A 21,607-nucleotide genomic window follows, 5' to 3' on the forward strand; every position below is an offset into this window, starting at 1 on the left:
TTGCATTCGATTTTTGAAGAAACAGATGGGGTTTAACTTAGCTGTTAACATAAATTGCCATATGGAACAAAACACAGATGATTATTATATTAACACCAATTTTAATATGTTTCATCATGTTATTTCAGCTCCAGTTGTCATGCTATTCTGTTCAGTATATTCATTCAAGAAATTTAATGTTGTATCTTACAAACTGAGATCCTATTACAAACATATGGTGTATAAATAGATTTTGCCACCTGGTGACTGTTAAAAATCTGTAAGGAAGAGATTGCCATAGTGTTAACTCCTCCCTGCTGGAAGTCAATTTTCCAATCACAGACTTTTTAAAGAAACACTAAGAGGTGGAAACTCTTGATTTGCTGCTGTGACAAAGGGTTAATTGTGCTAATTGCATTGTAATACCTGCTCAGTTTAAAGTCTTTCCCTGTTGTGATTGTCTTGGGAGTCAAATTGTTTTTAAATTGGTTTGTCACTTGAATGCATTTGGAACTTTGTGATTAGGGTTGTGGAAACCAAGATAATGTCTAAGTTATATAACAGTTCTTTCCATAATCAATCACTGTCTAGTTTTAGATCTACCTAAGAAGGTTCTTGCACACATGGGAATAAGCTGACTGAGGTAATAGATGAGGTAGGCTAGCTGCTTGTTTTCTGTGAATGTTTTTGCTTCTTCCCACTAGCGAGGGCTGTATGGAATATTTGTAGGATTTCTACTTTATAGAGTCAAGCCCGTGACCTCTGAGACTTATTATGTACCACAAAATGAATGTTAAAAAATGAAGATATCTCCTAATTCTTGAAAATGTTTGCTTAATCATGTTGCTCTTTTCTGCTCCACCAAATGGAGAAATAAAGCAGCAGACCCCATTTACTGACTGCTCAAATTAACGGACCAATTTTTTGGGGCCTTACACCACAGATGGGAATCTGACGATCTGCAAAGAAATAGGAGGGCATTGCTCTTTACGACAGCTTGTTCAGCTCTGCTTGGCAGAAAATATCTACAAATTCAAGTTTTCCAAGCTTCTTTTAATCTGTGTGGACTTCTTGTGTGTTCATTTGTTTATAGATTAGTAAAGGTATGGAAATGTATGTATGAAGTAGAGGTAGAGAGAAAGGAATGAGACTACTGATAAAATATGTGATTAATGGGTTGAATGGTATGGAAGAGGCTCCAACGGTAACTGGTGATCTGGGGAAAGGTAGTGGTGCCTATGTTCTGTAATGACCTGAGTACCATAAATGCTGAAGATAGATGGGGAGACTTGCTAGGAATACAGTTACTCCAACAGTGTTATAGGGGCCAAGTAAAGGGCAAGTAATTCCCTAGGGAAGAAACTGATAAAAGGCATCAGGATAGATTGATGGAAGGAAAAAGAAATGGGTTAGCTTAAATTTATTGCAGGCCTGGGCAGTGCTTGCTGTGGATAGAGTGGAAATATGAAAGAGAATTGAGTGGCAGTAACAGTCAGATAGAAAAAGTGGAAGTGGCTAGCAGTGAAAAGAAACTGAAGATGTGATTCAGACATTGCACATAGAAATACAAATAGATGCGAGATGGATGCACAAAAGACAGGCATGGGAGGCTGAGCCATGGGGGATTAGCAGCTGAGAAGGACATGGACAGGGGATTCAGGGCACATGGGGATGAGCAACAAAGAGGAGAGCAACAATGAAGGGGAACAGTGAGCATTACGAGTTGGCTGTGTATGTTGTGAGCTGTTGGCTGTGTATAGTGATGGTGGGATGGACTGAAAGCTGTTGCACCCTTATCATGCTGGGTACCAGCGTTATGTTTGGCCTCTGTGCAACTCTGAGGTGATGGGGCCATTGCTCACGGCTATGGGGTACCTAATAAAAAGACAGTGCCTTAGGCACAGGCTATGGAAGATATGGGGATTGTCAGCGACAAAAAAAAAAAAAAAGGCAGTAACAACAAAGTGAGTTTTTTCCCCAGTGGGTCATCGATTCACTGTACAGTCAGCCTCTGTGAACCAGCCATGCCAGAGAACTATCAGGGGGACTGTGGAAAAATTACTGGAGACTTTTGTATCTAAAGCAAGTATCTGAGGTGTTATCAGGACTGGAAACAAAATGGGTAAGGCACAGAGGACTTGTCAGGCCATTCATGTATCCCCTCCAGAGCATTTGTGTCCAGCTGCAATGTCATAGCAGCTTCTGTTTTTCCTGTGGTGCATATACTCTCGTCTATACTCTGAGTGATGCACATCCATTGGGTCCCCTCGGCTGTTAATGCACAACAGATTGAAAGTTTTTAAAGATTTGGTCATCACCAGAATTTCTGTCTTAACTCTAGAATAATAATCTCTCTTTCTTTGGATCTTTCAATGGGCAGCCAATTTTAATTTTGACTACTGCAAGCAGTAAAGTGTTTTCATGTATTTGCCTTCTTACTTGCTCTGCACTTGGTTTCTTTCCCTTGGCTTAGATATTATTGAAAATAGGTACAAGTTCCTGCTTCTGTTGTGCATCTTCCCATATTTATGCTAATTATTTTTCCTGTAGAAATGCTTAAATCACTATTGTTAACAGTGAATACATTATAGAACATACAGTGTCCTGATGATAACACAGAATTTTACAATCAAGATAAATTATTGTCAGTACTTTTTTTAGTATTTTGTCAGATATAAACTGCATATGACACAATTTGCTGGGGAGACAGAAATGTACTGTATCAAACTACTGTTCTGTGGCTTCTAAATGACTTTAAATCACATTGTATCCGATAATTACTAATGCTCCATTAAAGATCGGAAAGGCAATTTATTAGGAACTCCCAAAAGTCTTCTTTAAGCAGTGCAATCTGTGTTTGGTTAAAAGTTTACATAAAATCAATACAAAATTATAGCAGCATAAATAGTTAAACAGTTCTCTGTTAATGTTATACTTGAATCTGTTCTCCTCTTGACAGTTTGGAAAATGTAAGTTACAGAGGAAGGGTAACAGATCTTGGGAGAGGAAGATACAAACAGTTTTGCTGTTCTGAGTACCACAGAATGGAAGAGCATCCATCTATTACTTGCCAGTTATATCTTTGTGGTCTTCTTTTCATGATAGAAGAATCTTGAAAGTGTCATCAAGATAATAGAAAAAAACTTTTACTGCATGCTAGTTCTTGCTAGTAAAATGTTTAATAAACTTCCATGGTAAGAAATGATCCCAATTTTAATTAAGGTCCAAATCATCTCCTCTCTACATAAAAATAAGAACAATAAAGCAGCAGGTGCTGAGGCTGGAAAATAAGTGTTTCATCCCTTAAAATAAAATTGAGGACAAAAAACAACCAAACAACAACAAAAACCAGCAACAACAACAAAACTTGAAACAAAACCACAAGTGAAAAATAAACTAAGGAAGATTTCTTTCACCTCCACCTACTCTGCCAGTTTATTCACTGGGATGTTACTGCTGCCTAGAATTCGCATAACCTTTTTTTATTAAAAAAAAAAAAAAAAGTTGTTAAACTGCTCATCAATTTTCCAGCCTCACAGGGTAATTTCAACTGTTTGGTTATGAATTGAACGTATGTTCTACCTACTGAACTAAAGCAGTGGATTAGTCATAGCTGGTGTCAAAAGTTGCTTTTGTTTACAATGTGGTGGTGTTGTGTATACAAAAAGAAAGACTCCCAAATGTCACATTTGTACCACAAGTAAATAGTTCAGACCTCAAGCTGGAAACATACATATTAATTCTCTTTCTCTTCTTGGCAAGTAATGTGAAAGAAATAATCTCAAAAGTCTGTAAAGAGTACTTTGCTTTTAAGAGGCACATAACAATTGTGTAAAACAGAACAGGGGCAGAGGCGGGTAGTCTGCTGATTCCCATTGTGTTATTGAAGAGTAAAGAAGGGGTGTTTTGTATCTGATTTGGAAGAGTATAAACAGCACAGTATTTGCAAAGGATTTAAGCAGTGCTCCACATTGCATGGTATCCATTTGTTTCTCTAGCTAGGTCTTTGAAAGCCTCTGCTGTCTGGGCTTTGAGAAACCCAGACAAAAGAATTTCCATTTTTAGGGCTTTTCATCCTACCCAAAAGCACAGTGACCTGTGACTTTGCTCCACAGTAAGTTTCCATAACTATCTTCATGTGAAGAACTTCTCTCTTCTCTCAGTACTGTAGATATCATGGAGACATGCAATTTTATGCCAAATGAAGGATACGCTGTTCAGCAACTCTGTTACTTTTCTGGTAAAGCAGACTGAAAGCCATTACTTACTGGTGCAATGAACTTGCATGCCTAACCACAGATAAACCTTAGGAAGAAAAATCCATACTTAGGTTCTTTTTTTTTAAAAAAAAAAAAAAAAAAAAAAAAGCAGTCCTTCCCTACCTGAACACCCCATTTGTTTTAGACGTAAAATATAATTTCTTAATGAAGGTATGTGTGAATCTTATCAACCAGCAGTTAATGATAAAAGCAAATCTTATAAACAGGCAGACTTTAAATAATACATTAAAGCTTATCACTGATGATATCTTTAATTATAGTAAAGCAAATTGTAAGACAGTCTAATGGGAAATACAAATTACTTGTTAAAATTATTAACAGAGTTAATGTGCTTACATTTGTTTATGTGTACAGGAATCATTTCAAATATTTGACTGCAATGACAGTATGTGTAAAGATCAATTAAAAGTCAGGAAGATGAGATATTGGATTTTCAGACCTTAATAGGATTTCATCTGCACTTGTTATATTATGTTATCCACTTATAATTGAGCTTCCATCATATCATAGAATCTGTCACTTCACCAATTTATATTTCTAACCTCTAATGAAACTTCTGTTTCCTAAGGAGAATTTTTGAAACCCATGGTCCTGGTAGAGCTATCTGGTATGAGCACTAATCTGCCCTAGCCTGAGATTGGGGTTCAGGCTATTGACATGAAAAAACAAATGCCTACGTAGTTGCCTACTTCTCAAGCATCTCTGTCATCACAAACAGATCTAATAAATAGTCTAGATGGAATAAGAGGCAGTTTTATGCAACACAAACAAGGTAAATTGGTAAGTTGAAAATTGCCAGGAGTTAGACTAATATTAGCTTATTTAATTTGGTGGAATGAAAATAACCACTGCAAATGCAACTAAAATACTTTTGTTTACTGGCCTGTGGAGTCAGCTGAAAGGGTCTTTGATAATCTCTCAGCACTGTTTTTGGAGGGTTCAATTTGAGATGCTTCAACACACTAGTAGTTTCCAGCTATGTGATGCTGATGGGGGATCTTGCACAAGTGTCCAGGGCCCCACTTCACCCAGCCCTGTTTATCTTTTGCATCAACAGAGATGCAGTGGAGAGATCTCGTGGAGCTTTGACTGGGCAGCATCAATGCTACGATGAGCTGCTGGTTACATGAATGCAGACTCAAAAATAATGTAAAGACACAGTCTTTTAGTGTTATTGTACTGAAGCTATTGTAACTATCCTCATAGGGTAGCTTATCTCTGTTTCTTGTTTCCATTCAATATTCCAAGACAATAATTTGTTCATAAAGTGGACCTTACCTTGGTCAAGGTATTTCTATATAGTTAACTTTTTAGCAGTACTGTATTGCAACACCTAGCTTAACCTTGAAACCAACAGATGTAGCTTTGAAATGATCTAATATTAGGTAGTTTCAAAGTTTGTAAAGCCAAGCATTAAATGATAACAAAAGGGGCGGGGGGTGGGGGGTGGAGAGGATGCCAGAGTATATATGCATACTGTTTAGGTGTACTGAAAACACCTATTCACATTAAATTTCTGGCCAAAAAAATACACATTTTTAAAAAAGCTTTTTAGAAAGCAGAAGAATTTAAGTTTTTCCTGACATCAGGCTGACTTATGTAAACTTTCCACTGCTACAGATTGTTGCAATTGATTACACCTGGGATATTAAGCAATGTGCTACAAAGATATCACATTGTACTCTGTCTTCTCCAATCATTTGTTCAGTTGCTTAAAATAAATATTTTTGGGAAAAAAAAAAGAAAAAAAAAAAAGCAGGAGGGGGAAAAAGGGCAGAGAATATGAAAGAATATATACCAGCTTCTTTGTTGACATTAAACTGGTATTGCTCCTGGCCTAGCCTCGGGTTTATTTACAGAGCCAAGTACTGTTGCTGAGCTGATTTTTAATGGCATGAGAAAAAGCTGAATAGAAATAGACCTGCAAAATAAGCCCAAACACGTATGATTAAAACTACAAGAACTTTAAGGAAAACAAGTCTCACACCATGGGTTGTCCACACTGACCAGGTAGCATTCTCTGTGGCACCCTGGTTATCAGTTGTACTGCTGTTCTCAAGCTGAATGATAAATAGCATTTTAAACACTAAGTACAGAGGAGCAAATGTTTTTATATGAGTGTAGGCTCCCATAACCGTAAGGAGCTGTTGTGAGCATGCTCATCCCCCACCAACATTCCTTTCACCAACGTGTGAAAGAACTCCTTCACGGTGAGGGTGACAGACCACTGGACCAGGCCGCCCAGGGAGGTTGTGGAGTCTCCTTGTCTGGAGATTTTCAAGGTCCATATGGACGCCAAGCTGGGCAATCTTCTTTGGCAGGGAGGTTGGACCCGATGATCTCTTGAGGTCCCTTCCAACCCCTACAATTCTGTGATTCTGTGATCCCCGAGCAAAGGAGATTGGAGAGGCCTCCAAAAGCCAGCAGAAACATCCAAAACAATCAGGCAGCCTCCTGTTGCTCTGATTTAGGCCTGTCATCACTGAAATATTGGAGTTCACATTCCCAAATGAGTGTTCTGAGCACAACTTTTCTGGGGAGTTAATGCTCCAGCTCCCAGCAATGCTTCACCCACACATGGAATTAGCACACAGAAGCAGACAAAGTCCTCACCCCACAGTGCTCCCTAGCTGGGTGTTTGTGCAGAGACCCCTGTCCTGGGGATCAATACTTTGGCATTTTGCTGTGCCTCAAGCTGCAAGCTTGGGATGCTCCTTTCTAGTCCGCTGCCTTTTTTTCAAGAAACCCAGTTTCATCATGTCAGATCTTGCACGGCAGCCATTTTGACGTTGAATTTACACATGCACTGAATGGGATTTGACACTTCAAGAACATGGCTCTGAATTTCACTAGGCAGTTTAAAAAAATCGCCTATTCCATTTGTTGGTTTCACCCTAATTGTTTTAATTGCTTTGAAAATGCCAAGCTGTATATCTGTGTGCATCCACAAGAACGTGCTATTTGAAAATCCTTTCATTATTTTTGCACTGGATTTATTTATTTATTTATTTATTTATTTATTTATTTCTGATTTGGTGTGCTTGGATTTTTGGCCTTAGTTTTCTTTTAATAAAGAAGGGAATGGAGCTGTATAGTTTATTAAAAAATATATGTATATGTTACCACTCATTGCAGTTAGATTCTGGGTGGTGCTCAGAGAATTATCTGATGCAGAATGAGGTTTGCTGAGGCACTCATTCCTGCCATCTTCTGAAAGCCAAAAATGATCATAGAGAGTGAATCAGGATTGTATATATGATGCAGGTATACACATTGCAGTTGCCTCAGAGTGTACAAACTGTCAAACTTTCACAGCCAATGGGCTAAAACTTGTAATTTCCCCCTTAAAAACAAGTGGCTGCTTTCATTATTTTACTTGCTGGCTTGTTTCTATGGAAACATTTACATGAATAATTCATTTCTTCAACTTTATCTTAACAAAGTCAAAGACTGCATCCTAAATATCAAAGCAGATGAAACTTTTTTTTTTTTTGACTTTCCTCCAGCTAAAATGGTGTTGCTATGTGTTACTATTATTGTGCCTGAGACAAGCATTATCCTTAATTATTATTGGTCATGGCCTTAAATTATTATTATTCAGTATTTTCAATAATACTTGCACTTAGAGATTATTTTAGTCTATTATTTTCGTTAATTGATCTTCCTGAGACAAAACATTTGAAAATAACATTATGTATGACATTAGCCTTTAAAAAAAACATCATTTCTCAGAATTATTCTCCCCTTGCTGATATTTACTAATTGAATGAGAAAGATCAGCCAGACATGGTGATCAAAAGCCTCAAATTTCTCTTTGACTAGGAGATGCATTCCTGCATAAGCAGTGAAACTGCTGAACGTGCTAGGCCATGCTGCCTTCTGTCACATCAAGTGTGCCAGGAGAACACCAGAAACATTCCGGTCCCGCAGAAAGTGACACTGGCCTGGCCACCAGCTAAAGGGTGATGACCATGGCAGCATGACTAGTGTGAGAGTAGCAAAAGGTTTTGCAAAAAGCAGGAGAGATGCTCCCCAAGCCTGGCCTGACCACCACGGTGGGACTGCAACGTGCAGGCAAGACCATGCAGCAGTCAAAGAAAACAGACATCCTGATGAACCCTTTGCACTGCACTTTGAGGAGCATTGCTTGTTCCCCTTGTTGAAAGACACACTAATTTTCTGCTGGCTTTCATTTACTAAACGTGTTTTCACCAGAAAACTCACAGGATTGCTAGGAAGGTCTTGTATTCCCTGCTAAAATGTTTCCAACCCGATCATACCTGCAGTATGAGGAGGAAGACAAACTCTTTAGACTGGCTTTTGCAAAATATTTTGATTGTTAGAGAGAAGTGGAGCTGTTTCAAAGAGTTTTGAGTGATTTCCAGTGTCTCAAAAATGTTGTTCTAATTTAGTAGAACTTTTATAATAAGCAATTCATCTGATGACTCTTCATCTGCTTCACACTTCATCCCATCTCCTCTGCATATAGCCTGATATTTAATGACTTAAAATCATACAAAAAAAAGGACTTGTGGAACTTTTCTAGAATTGAAAACAAGAAAGAAGAAAGCCTGTCAATACATTTAATATAAGGGGAAAGAAAACCAAAACAAAACAAACAAAAAAAAAAACAACTTAGGGATAGCCACTTAGGGATAGCTGAAACCTTACAAAATCAGCACAACTGTTATAAAATCAGCTATATTTTCAAAGATTTGGACAACTTCTGAAAAGAAAAAAATGGGAAAATGTGCTTCTGATTCTGAGTGAATACAGATTTTTTAATGACATTCTCAGTCAATTTCCTATGCAATATGAATGACCAGCAAGCAGAGTTGTCTGATTTTTGTCATATTTATTAATGATGTACAATAGTAGCGTGGTAGCCTGTGCAAATTATAAGCTGATTAGTTTTCAGCCATGTCAGCTAGTACTTTGATCCTGTCTGAATTGATATGCTAAGCAAGGAGAAAGTAAATCATTGCTTAGGTGGGAAGCCTATATCAATACTGCATGCTTCTTAGCAAGGCAGGAGAGGAACAACATATAGTTCATCTAGATTGTTTCTTGTGCTCGAGCTAGCCCAGCCAGAGTTGCCTCAGGCAAGCTGAGCACTGTCAGCTTGTGCTGCATAAGTGTATAGAAGCAGTATGTCCATGCTGCAGAAAATGGTGATGGGAGTTTGGTAGGTCAAGGCTGAATCAGTGCTAAATCCAAATGGCAGCAGAGATGTTGCTGCTGGAAATGCCCTGGCTTAACTTAGCCGTAAAGCTGAGCATCGCACCATGTTTGCTCAATATAGATAGCTTTGTGTTCAAGCCTCTGACTATTAATTCTGATGGCTTTGCCAAATCTCTGTGACTGGTTTACTATTATATCTCCTTCTACAGACAAGCCTCCAACTTCTTAAAATTAATGTGCACGACTTCATACCATTAAATAGTTGCAAGAATTCACCCTCAAAAGGTCATATTTTATTGGTAGTTAAGGCACTCCTGTTGACAGGTTGAGTTAGGCAGTGTGTATATGCACATTTGGGCATTCATATGTCTATGATGAAGTGCTGTGAACAATGTATAACAGGAAAGCTGGGCAAGGGTTCAAATAACTAGACTCTCTTTTACGTGAAAACAATACTTTCATTACATGAAAACAACACTGTTCTTTACTGTAGCATTATAAAAGCATGACACAGATAACAAGATTAAGAATGAGAACTTGAATCTACCTAGTCTAATTCAATAGTTCCTTGAATTGTGATACTATGAAGATATGTACCATGTCTTGTGACAGAAAAGAGAAAGGCTTTAATAGTTTCTATTTAACAACTGCAACACATCCTACAATTTAACTCTTCTCATTATGGCTTTTATTTCAATACACTGTACAATATTTTGCTGTGAGAGATCTGTATGTCTGTGTGTATGAAATTAAGGTGATGTCATTGCAAGTATCTCATTCAGGCTACATCTTGCACTGTACAGGGAGGGAAGAAGGAGGAGGAAGAAGAGTTACATGGGAAATGACAGTAGAGCACTGTCTTTTAAAGTACCTTGTCACAGAATCACAGTTAGGATCATATTGATTGCAAAACTCACTGCCATGTAAGAATGATGTAGGATACACTAAGGCATTGCAAGTAATCAGAAATGAAACCTTCTGTTATTAGACAAATGGTTTTACTTCAGTGCTTTGAAGAAAACAAGTAACCTTTTTTTTTTTTTTTTTTTTTTTTTTTTGTCAGGGTTGGGGAGGAAGGCAACAGAAAGCACGTTGCACTGTAATTATCAGATGAGACCATCGTGTTGATTTCTCTTATTTTGTGTGCTACAGTTCCAACTCACTGATACTTTCTCTGCTCAGAAGGCAGACCCAAAATGAATCTGCTCATGCCTGACAGTAAGTATGAAAGCCCTTGATATATTCCTGTAGTCTCTTGGGTGCTTACAGTGAACAGCATTTTATTTTTTAAGCCATCCATAGTATACATGAGACTCCAATTTGGTGAAGTTCTCTTACTCAGAAAGCCATATAGGCATGGACCTTAATCAACAGGATTTAAAGAGAGCTTTATAATAAGTCTTTAAGAATGTAGTCCTAGAGAACAATGCAAATGTACTTAAATATGTACTTAAACATATTCCTGAGTTAAATCTATTATTCATACTACCAATTTCTAAGAAAAATGTATAAGCTCTCAGCTGTTGTTATGCCCTCTGTAAAATGGGAGTTATTGTACTGATAGCATGAGCCTTTTGGGAAATCTGTGATATAACACTGAAAACAGTTTGCATGCAGCAGTCTCCCAGGGGATGTGATGTCTTTTGCTGGCAGAGTGAAAGATGTGCTCCTCAGGTGCTGGCGCACAGGGGGTTGTGCATAAGGATGTGAACACATATGATGTAGTAGTGGGATGCAGAGCGAGAGGGCTTGGCTTGGAGAAGGACCAAAAAAAAAAAGATATGAAATTTTGTCAGTTGAGTGCCCTGATCTTTTTAGCCATAACTACTTTCCAAGCCTCCTTATCAGAAGCACCTCCTACAGAAAGATGGGAGGGTATCCACCTTGCCTTTCTGTTTGATTTTTCCAGTGCCTTGCTGGTGAGACTTGGCTTATTCACTGGTGAGTGCTGGTTGAGGAAGTGGGAATGTAATGGAGGTGTAACTAGGAAATTTCCTGCTCAGCAGGAACTTGTTGTGTTACTTCCCACAAAGAGCCTCGTGGATCCATCTTGTTTGCAGCAGCTGGAGAGGAAATCCCTGCTGGAGGGATTCAGCCTCCTCTTTGCTGGAAGCCATTCCCTGCACCAGCAGGGAGCAAGCACGAACACAGCGGAGGTTGAAATGAGCTCTTTTATCGGCTGCTCTCAAATGGGGTGTTGCTTGCCTGACAGCCACATAATCTGTGAAGAAATCCACAGATACAAAGTTTCTCTGACAAATTTTCTTTGTAACTTCAAAAATTAATTTTAAAGCTAAATCTTAAGTCTGAATTCTGTGACTGTTGAGGGGCAGATTAAAATTGTATCATTATCCTCGATATTGCATTTCTGACAAAGAGGACACATCTAGGTTCAAACACAATGTCTGAAGGGCCTAAATGAAGGCCTAAGGGATATATTAGTAATAGCACCATCCTTTGATATGTGCATATATAGCCAGGAAAAAAAAAAAGGATATCCTTTCCAGACAATTTCCACATCATTTCCTGTTTCTCCGTGACCATGTTGATCCCATCACTTATTCTCCAGTATCATAAACAAGTCATAATATATTAGTAAAAGCAGTTGCAGAGTTCATATAACTGACAGGAATCCTGAGAAATAGGTTATACAGCATTGATCTCCCTGGAGGCCTTAAATAACAATCTGAAATGTATGGGACAGTGATCACTGGGTTTGATGCTGCAGTTTCAGTTTGGTATTTTGCAATTTATAGTTTCCTGATAAATTGGAATCCACTCAGCTGGTTCATATTACGTGGGACTATGAAACTGTCTATGTTACACTGAAGGATTAAAGTGAGATGGAAATGACTTGGAGGTGTCTAATGACTTTGCATACAAAAATAACATCAATCCAAAATCATCTCCACCCCATTAGCAGGAATGCTACAACACATCATGTAGACAACGCATTAGTTCAGGGTGCCTCTCCACTCTAACAGGACATTCCAGCCCCTATTTTCAGGATTTCCCACTTGACTGTTTGAAACTATTGCCTTGGGCTAAAACTTGTATTTGTAAAACAAGGTTTCAGCTTGGTGAGATATTATTTTTCCACTCACATTTTTAACATTGCAGAAGGGGATGGGGGTTGAAAATCAAGTTGTCATTCAATTTGTAATGCTCTGAGAGTATAGAAAAGACAATTTGCAGTTTGAAATATACTTTTCCTTCCTAATTAGTTTCTGGATGTTGGTAACAATCTGATTTTTCTGTGAAAGAATTCCAGTAGTACAAGTGGACATACCATTAAATGTTTGCAAAATATTTTGGAAGGTTATGCTTTTCAAGCTAACATCTTTGATACTCTAAAGACTGAATCAGGATTGGTGCCTAAGAAAAAGTTTGTTAAAAACATTAAAGTTGGCAGAGTTGTCTCATTTGAAAATCAGTCTACTACACGTGAGTGAAAATATTTTATCAACATGAAATATTTACAGATTTTATGCATTCGATAATGATTCGATTCTTTTGTGCAGTGTAACTGGTGATCTGCACCATGAAGGGTTTGCAGAGCTGTCTTTGAAGGAAGGACTCATTCCCTTATCCATGGTATGTGTGGGAACCCTATCACTTGATATTGGAAGGATTGACTTTTAGGTACTTCGTTCCAGTGACTTTGGGGACATTTTGTTTCTGCTCTCTTTTGCTCTGCCACTGCACTCAAAGTCCATTTGACTACTTTTCCTCAGAAGCCATGTAGACAAAACCCACCCAGCAGCTGGCAAGCAGTGGGCCATCATTTGCAGCAGAGCAATATTTTGTGTAGATTTTTCTGCTTGGTTATTTTTTGTTTAGAACATTTCAACAACCGTTTTTTACAACCTGTTGACAGGAAGAGGGGTGCCAGGACAGCCCAGGAAGCAGTGGGAGGCCAGCAGGAGTTCTGCTGCCTTCAGCCCATGGCACTGGCCTAGAACTAGGCAGAAGCACCGTCACTCCTTCAGGCCTTTTACTGAAGATTCAAACTATCAGGACCATCCTTTTTGTTCTACAGATCTGATCCCATGCCACAACTCATTAATTGTAAGTTAAGGGCAAATTGTGGCAGCTGTTCTTGAGAAAAGGTTTGAAACTGTAGTCTTTTCAAAGCAAGTGTTGTGCCACTCAGTTGAAGGATCCAGCTGGTCTTGCCATCATGCTCCTGCAGAATCAGGTTATTGCTAGTGACAGCATGCTACCCATAAAGCTCTAATGGAATAAAATCAATATCTTTGGTGAGTGTTTGCTCATTTAAATAGTTACTAGAAATGTCTCTTTCCCACTTCTGTAATGATTCCTCTGTTTTTCTGCAGTCTCTTTATGCAGTGGTGCTAAGACCTCATATACAACATATGCTCTCAGCTAGCACCACTCAGAGACAAGATATGGGACTTGGGACAGATGTAAAAGACACACCACTGGCAGGACTCTCACATGAAGTGGAATTTGGGGTCAAGGTCATTTCCCTTCTTCCTGTTTCATCCTCTCCCCAGTGTGAAGGAGGTCACTCCCCCTTCATCTTCTCCATACTATTCAAGTTTCTGTAGGCTTTAATCTTACCACCCCTCAGCCGACTCTCTTCCAGGGTGAGGAATTCTAATATATTCTTCTGTTCTTGAAAGGATGCCATAGCCTGGCTCTGTTTTCTTCTTCTTCCTCATGTTAGCCAGTTCTCTCACATCAATTCTGAGGTGACTAAAATCACAGAGAGTCATAAAAATGTGTGCACCCTGAATTTATAAATGGCATAGGTTATTTTCTGTTTTGCTCTGATAACTTTTCCAATACCTCTAAATATCTGATTTGCCTTTTTTACTCATCATTGTGCTGAGGTGACTACAAATACAGTATTTCTTTCAGAGTAATAGTTGGTAAGTTATCTCATCCCTGTACCTGTATAGTTTATGTTATTGTCCTCATGCATTCCCTGTTTCATGTTTATTACCACTGAACTTCATTTGCCATTTTATCACTCAGTCATATAATACCAGAAGATCCTTCTGCAATTATTCACAATCAACTTTGGTATGCACATGTAGTCACCTCTTTCCCATTTTATAGCTCAGTTCTGAATATGCTGCAGAGCATAGATGTACCTTGGAACCTATAGTAACATTCCTGTACTGTGAAAACTGGTTGTCTGTACTTGCTGTGTAACATAAGCCTTTGTTTCCTAGTACTAGCTTTACCTTTTAATCTCAGAAAATTGCTTGCATAAATTTAAAGCAATTTTATATTGAAATGTTTGTGGTTCCTTTCCTCCAGTTTGGAAGGCTGATTCTGGGAATCCTGCTTGGAAGTATTCTGAATTCCTTTCTACATTAGGTATTTTTTTTCTTTTTTTTTTTTTCTTTTTTTTTTTTTCTTGATTTTTTTTTTTTTTTTTAAGACTCTGCTGCGTCTAATATGGATTGTCCTGCTTGTTTTTCACTGGGATCATTGGTAAAACTTTTTTCTGCATAACTTTACCTTTGCAAAGCTTGTGAAAAGATTTAAAAAAAAACTCCATTCTCTTGTCTTCATCAAATTTGGTTGAAATTAGGTTCAAAAATTACGTGGGAAAAAAAAGGCACACAGACATGTGGATGCACAGTGACAGCATAAGCCAGCATAAGCGTTGGGCAGCTGGGCTGAAAGAAAGTACAGAGGATGTACTCTGAATTCTCCTGTAGTCTTGTATGCTCACTCCATTGCTATGTATCTGTTTTTTTGTAGTCTTTGTCAGAAATCTGACATCTCCAGGTACGCACAATGCATACTTCAAGAAAAGACAAAACCACATAGCTATACATACAGGCATATAATAATAGTGATACATTAATTGTTTTGTGAGCTTTCTAGAGTATTTCCATAGTGTCAACTAATGTTGAATGGAATAATGTGAGTTTTAGCAAAAGCAGTTTCCATGGTTACACTGGAGGTATTCTAAATATAGCAGATGATGTAATCAGTTACAGGGACTAGATACAAAATTGCTGTTTATTTCAGTAAGAAGTTTCTTCTCTGGAGATACCTGTGAGAAAGTGTCTATATTACTTGTGGATACTATTTTTCAAATTATTTCTGTTGTCCCATGATTTTCTGCTCCTCAGAGCCTTTCCATTTTTCCATTTACAGCCTGGTAGCTTCTTTATAGTTATTATAAATCATATACATCAGATCACTTTAATGCTTTTACAGAATTCTTAACGCTAAATGTAACATTTCAGAAAACAGTTTCCACATCTGGCCAAAGGAAGATTGTAGTTTTTACAATCTCTTCTATCCCATATATTAAAACCCTGTTATCAGCATCTGTCATATCTGTCCATCCATCTTATCAGTGTGTATGTTCATCTATCTTTTTCTCCCATTGCTGTCATGTCTCCAGTGCCCTCTGATCTGATTTTATCCAGAGAGAAAAGTATGGCTTAATGATCTGAACACATCTCCTTTTCCAAGATGTGTAATAAAACATTCCCCTTCCTCACCCCCAACTGAGCAATTATTTCCCAATGGAACACATTTCACTCCATGAAATTTGGGCTAACTACCTTGCATGTGATACACAAGAATGAGAAAAAAGGTGGAATTAAGATTTGTTGTCACCAGGAAAAGAAATTAAGAAGTGGGGAGAGGGGAGATGATAATAATCAGGAAATTTATTTACAGTTGTTTGTCCATCTCTCATTTGTGTCACCTTTCTAGCCCCACTGACTCCTGCTGGGATTCTGGTTTCTTTCTGAGAGTATAGTTCATAACATATACCAAGGGAAAATAAGTCACTGACAGAGCAGTTTTCTTCCACAGTCTTTTTGTTGTTGTTGTTATATCTACTTTGAGCATTCTTTCTTTAATCAAGAATTCATTTCCATTCCCACTGCTTATTTTACTCTTCTACCCCATATCAACTTTAATTCATTTCAAAAATGACACACTGCATTTCAGGAATGCTAAAAAAATATATGGTGGGTAAGCTGGAAAAAATGTCCTTTCTGAAAGCACTGCTGTACTCACAGTCATATTTTCTTAGTTTATTAAAAGCAACTGGTCAAAATTACTTGTCTTCTGAAAGCAGAATGTTGTGAACATGCCATGTTTCCAATATCTGCAGAAACAGCATTCCTGTTTTCCATGGGCAAAGAGTGCTAAAGTGTGTAAGATTCTGCATTAACAGCTAGAGGCTAAAAATCATGCATCCTATTGCATTTTCACCCCTTCCAATAAACCTGTTATTAATCTTAGTGCCTAAACACTTTTTTTCTGGTGCAGATAGCCTGAAGACGATGATGTGACAGTGACGAAAGACTGCAATAAAGGGCAGCTGAAACTTTTTGGGGAGAGGTTTCTACTTCTGCAAGACAACAGGCAGTGGCAGCATTCGATGAACAGAAATGAATTTTATTTTCAAAATATGAAGGCTCATAGAATTATAGAAATTATGGAAGAAAAAGATATATTGGGCCATCTTTTCCATTCTGGAGGCTGTGGCAGCTTTGTCCCTGCCTTATAAGGTACTTTCTGAGTCTAGGTTTAAGGTCTCAGCAGACGGGGCGTAATAACTTACTGTGAAAAACTGTTCTTGTATGTGGCAAGTTTCATTATCAAAGCTCGGTTTTATATTTAGCTGTGAATGTATCATCTCTGAAAAGATGATCCTGCTATTGCTCCTGCTTTTATCTCTGATACCACTTTAATCAACTCCTTTCCATCCTTAACATTCAGGTGTTTCTGATACTTCTGTATGGTCATGTATCCTCCTACTCTTACTTGGTGCTCAGCCTGCCTAGTCATATTTTGGTTTCTCACCTTTCTGTATATGTCAGGCCCTCTGATTGCCACTTCCTTGGCAAATGTCTCTTCTTCCAGATAGGTTACTGATGCAGTTGAGTAAGACTTTACCTCAGAGTAAGATTGTTTCTGCAGCAGAATTAACCAAGTTGAAGGCTGCAGGTAGAGCTGTATTCCTGACTGGAAGTTGACGTAGTAGATTTGAGGGGAATGAAATGTAAAAAGTATCTGAGCATGGGAAATATCAATTAAACATACTCAATGCTCAATGGGTGAAATACTAGTCCCACTGAAGTCAAAGACAAAATGCGATTGGCCACGATGTTTCTTTGCACTTACAACAAAAGCAGAGCCACCCCTGAGGACTCTTTTTTTTTTTTTTTTTTTTTAAGCAAGATCATCTGATAATGTCCAAATTAGGGCTGTTAAGCATGGACCTGTCTGCCACTGATCAGTTTCAAAAACAATACCCTTCTTTTTCTTTTGCTCATTCTTTTAAAGGCCTCCTGATCCTGCCTTTCCATTTAGCAACCCAGAGGGAGGGAAAGATGAAGAAAGTGGATGGAGAACTGACCAAGATAATCTTCCCAAATGGAGCAGAGTTATCCTAGGGCAGTCATCTATCTGCTCTAGGAAACTCCCAATGCAAATCACCCAGTCTTCCCCTTCTCCACTGTGAGGTCTTTCTGTCCCTGTAGTTCCAGTTCAGCAGTTTATGTGGTTGAACTCTGAAGGGACAGATAAAGTACCTGTAATTTTTATGATTGTTTGTTTATTTGTTTTTCAGTTGTGCCTAGCAGGCAAAATTAACAGCCCCAGTGTAGGTTAACTCACTTTGTTCACTTACAGTATATATGCTTGATTCAAAACTAGTGGGAGTCATTTAGTGGCTTGTAACCTAGCAGTGACTTCTCTAAAACTTACCTACGGCTCCCAGATGTGGAATTTTGGCAGCAATTTCAATAGCGTTATCATGGGACTTCCCATGTGTCAGTCAGGTGAACTCTGCTGTCATTCTGTAGTCTGTGCAGAGAAGATAATCAGAGTTTCAACCCAAATCTATAATAAAAGAAAGCCCAGGAGCCCTCCAAATGGGCTAGCCACATGAGAGTTAGATGGGGATGAAACCAGGTACCTGCCCTCTTTTGCCCAGCCAGCACATCTGTTCAACAGACATCGAGGAGTTTGGGAACATACTGTCAGCCTTGGAACGGAGAAGAGAAACAGGCCCATCCTTCTTCCCCTCCAGTCCTTCAATATTTCTGAGACTCAGGACAAAGTGAGAGATGCATGGTTTAGGAAGCAAGTTTATTACCTCTCCCCCTCACCATTTAGCAATACAGGGATGGATACTAACTATATTCTACAGTATAGGTCAGCCATCCTTCCTCAATAAGCTTAGCCAATTTGAGGGCTGCGCATCTACTCTTCAGTCAGATGCCAATCCATTGTTGGTATCCCATTTTCCTCTCTTCATGCATGATCTACCAGGCTGCAGATAATTGGTTTTCTTCTTGACTTGAAAGCAGACCAAAAGAGTTTGGCACAGGGCAGGAGCTCACCTGTGGTGAGGAAGAAGGAAGGAAGGGAAATGCATGTTCTGCCTGGGAGAAATTCAGTAAATGACCATGAACAGGGATTGGCAGCTGAGACATGGACAATGCCAGGCCAACGTACTCAGAGGCAAAGACAAGTTTACAGAATGGTTCCTTTCCTTCTGTTATCCACAGCAATAGGTAGGAGTGTCTCCAAGCAATAGGAATAATTCTCTTCTCAGGGTGCTCTTCCAGTCACTAGCTGCACGGGCTCTCCAACAAAAAACACACATCAAGAAAATGACACCACAGACCTCAACTCCCCACAGGCCAGTGGTGAAGCTGTGAATCTAAAATAAGTTTTCTGCTACCACATGTAAGATAGGGATTGGGAGACTCCAGAGGGCAACAGTGACCTCTGAAGATGGGTTCACCAGAGCCCCTGAAACTGTTCTGCATACTCTGAAGTTTCAGAGCCAGGCAGGCTGTTGCAGGTCCATAGGACTAAATGCTCTCACACACACACCCCTGGCACAAAACGTCCTCCCATTAGGGAGGGAATGAACTAAGCTAATACCTATGGGGAAAATCTGTGAGAAATATCCCTTGGAAGTGTTCCCTCCATTTCCCGCAGACCAGTCCTGGTCTTCATGGTATGTGAAGATAGTAGTTTGTGTTGAAGAAATGTGGAGAGGCCTTGGCCTGTCTCTGATCTTATGCAACCTGTTTGCAGTCCTGCCCTAACCTATTCCTGCCCTATACTATTCCTGGATACACATGGATTTCAAGTTCTGGTATACTATAATCATCTCTTACAAGTCTATGTCTAACCTTTCCTACAGCTAGTCTGCGTAAACCCAGACTCTGGCTCTCATAAAAATGGCCTATATTTGCTTGCTTACTCTCTATCTCTGCTTTCCCACCTGTTGTGAACCCAAGTGGCAAGGACATGGGTGGGGCAGGAGGGGCATTTTTCTATTGACACTAAAGCTTATGTTACCATTTTAAAAGTCACAAGTTGGTTTAGTTATGGTTTTGGCACAACTAATAAAATACCAAGTACAGTGTCGACGTCCAAGGTGGGGCCCAGACCCTCAGAAGTGGAAGGGACAAATCATGGGAGGTGTGGGTCTGTTTCAGCCTCCTTGCTTTTGCAGATTTACAGGGTGTGAGTTCACAGGAAGCACAATGTTTTTGCATGGTTGGATGTACTTGATGGGCAAGTGGTGAGACAGAGCAGCCTTCCCATGTGCTGCTGGAAGCTGATCACCCCAAACCACAGCTCTTCTGACAGCCAGGTTGTATGGAGGACAGACAGCAGCTATCACAGCTCTCTTCTGGACCAGGACTGTGGAGCAAAGCAGTGACAGGAAGATGGAAGGGACCTTCTCCAAATGGAAAATGGAAAAAGCACTTTGGGGGAGGAGCCCCCAGGAGAATAAAGTGGAAAAATCCAAGCAGTTCTACTGTTTTTACCTGTCAACTTTATTCTGTTGTTTCATCTGTGGGTTATTTTTCTTTTGTATACACACTTCACTGTTTCTGTCTCCTTAAAGCTTTCTCTATCTTTCTGTTCTGCTGTGCAAAGCATCAGGGATGCATGGCAAGTTGATTATCCTCATGAAGCAGCTAGCATAACATTGAGATTCAGGCATTTTCTTTATCATTAGCCTAACAAAGCATATAGAGTTGTAGCTAACTGGAAAGATACAGTACATTATTATTGTTATTATTTCTATTTTTGAAAACCAGGACACCGTGGTGTGAGGAGGGGGTGGGCTGCATGAGTGCCTAGACAGACAGTCATTTAATCTGAAATGGAGAGCGAAATGTAATTGGTAGGCTTATACTCATTAGTATGCTGCAGCCTGGATCTATGATTCCTATTAGAAAAAATATTAAAGGGCCACCGTTCAGGGAATTGAAGGTGGCACAAACAATTTAGTGCAGTTTTTCATCAATATCTTGTAGAAGGGTTGCACCTTTTTGACTCTTAAGACTAGAATGCAATATTTAAGGAGAATGTACTCCATCAGCTGTACTTGCAACATAGCACATCGTTCTTTGAAATATAAATCTTTTGAAAGCAGAATAATTCCTTTGTTAGTCTTCAGTCTGTATCCTTGGGCTGGAATAGTTATTTGGGCTTTTGGTTTTATGTGGCTTATGTGCACCAAAATAAAACACAAGCAAAACAAAAAGCCAAAGGCAAAATGCCATTCATGTTCTTATGATCTGACAGAAAGAAAAAGCATTACAAAATCAGGATGTGTATTTTTCTTCTATATACTTCTAATCAAAAAAAAAAAAAAAAAAAAAAAAGTGAATGATAATCTTTGCAATAAAACAATGGTACAAAACACCTTCAAGGCTTCAGAGAAAATTAAACTCTCTTTTCTTTATAAAACATTAAGTATTTAAAAGAACATAATTATTTATGCATTATTTATAGTCAATACTTCCATTTTTAATTGTGACTGAGTTAAGTTAGGTTTGTTGCCAGACTTAATGATATACTCCTTAACACAAGATATTTTCTCAGCCTGCTAGAGATGATCATAAACTCCCTGCTCTCTTAAGGAAAAATAAACCTATACAAAATGTTAGGTATGCAACAGCAGTGGAGATACATGGTACTCAAGTGGAGAAACATGATGCATCAAAGTCATGTTATAAAATGGCTTTGTTTTGATACACCAAAATATGATTCAAAAAATAGCCAACGAAGAAAAATTCTTAATTAAGTTCCCAAAGTCAGAGTGTATCCATACCAAAAGTCAGAGATCATGAGCTCAAAAAGGATGGTATAGTTTCTTCTCAGTTACTTATATTTTAATA

At 38.7% G+C, this 21,607-nt stretch overlaps 1 long non-coding RNA gene across 5 annotated transcripts; it reads left to right on the forward strand.

The window, feature by feature from the left end:
• Window positions 1-461: 461 nt before the first annotated feature.
• Window positions 462-20,910, forward strand: LOC137849259 (uncharacterized). Of its 5 annotated transcripts, none has more exons than XR_011091834.1 (5): window positions 462-634; window positions 10,504-10,658; window positions 12,962-13,034; window positions 16,716-16,957; window positions 17,736-20,910. It is a non-coding gene; the product is annotated as an uncharacterized lncRNA (long non-coding RNA). The 5 variants fall into 5 exon arrangements; XR_011091843.1 differs by having other exon boundaries at window positions 10,593-10,658; XR_011091840.1 differs by lacking the exon at window positions 17,736-20,910 and having other exon boundaries at window positions 16,716-17,616.
• Window positions 20,911-21,607: the final 697 nt, after the last annotated feature.

Source organism: Anas acuta, chromosome 1, assembly GCF_963932015.1.
Source record: "Anas acuta chromosome 1, bAnaAcu1.1, whole genome shotgun sequence".
NCBI lineage: Eukaryota > Metazoa > Chordata > Aves > Anseriformes > Anatidae > Anas > Anas acuta.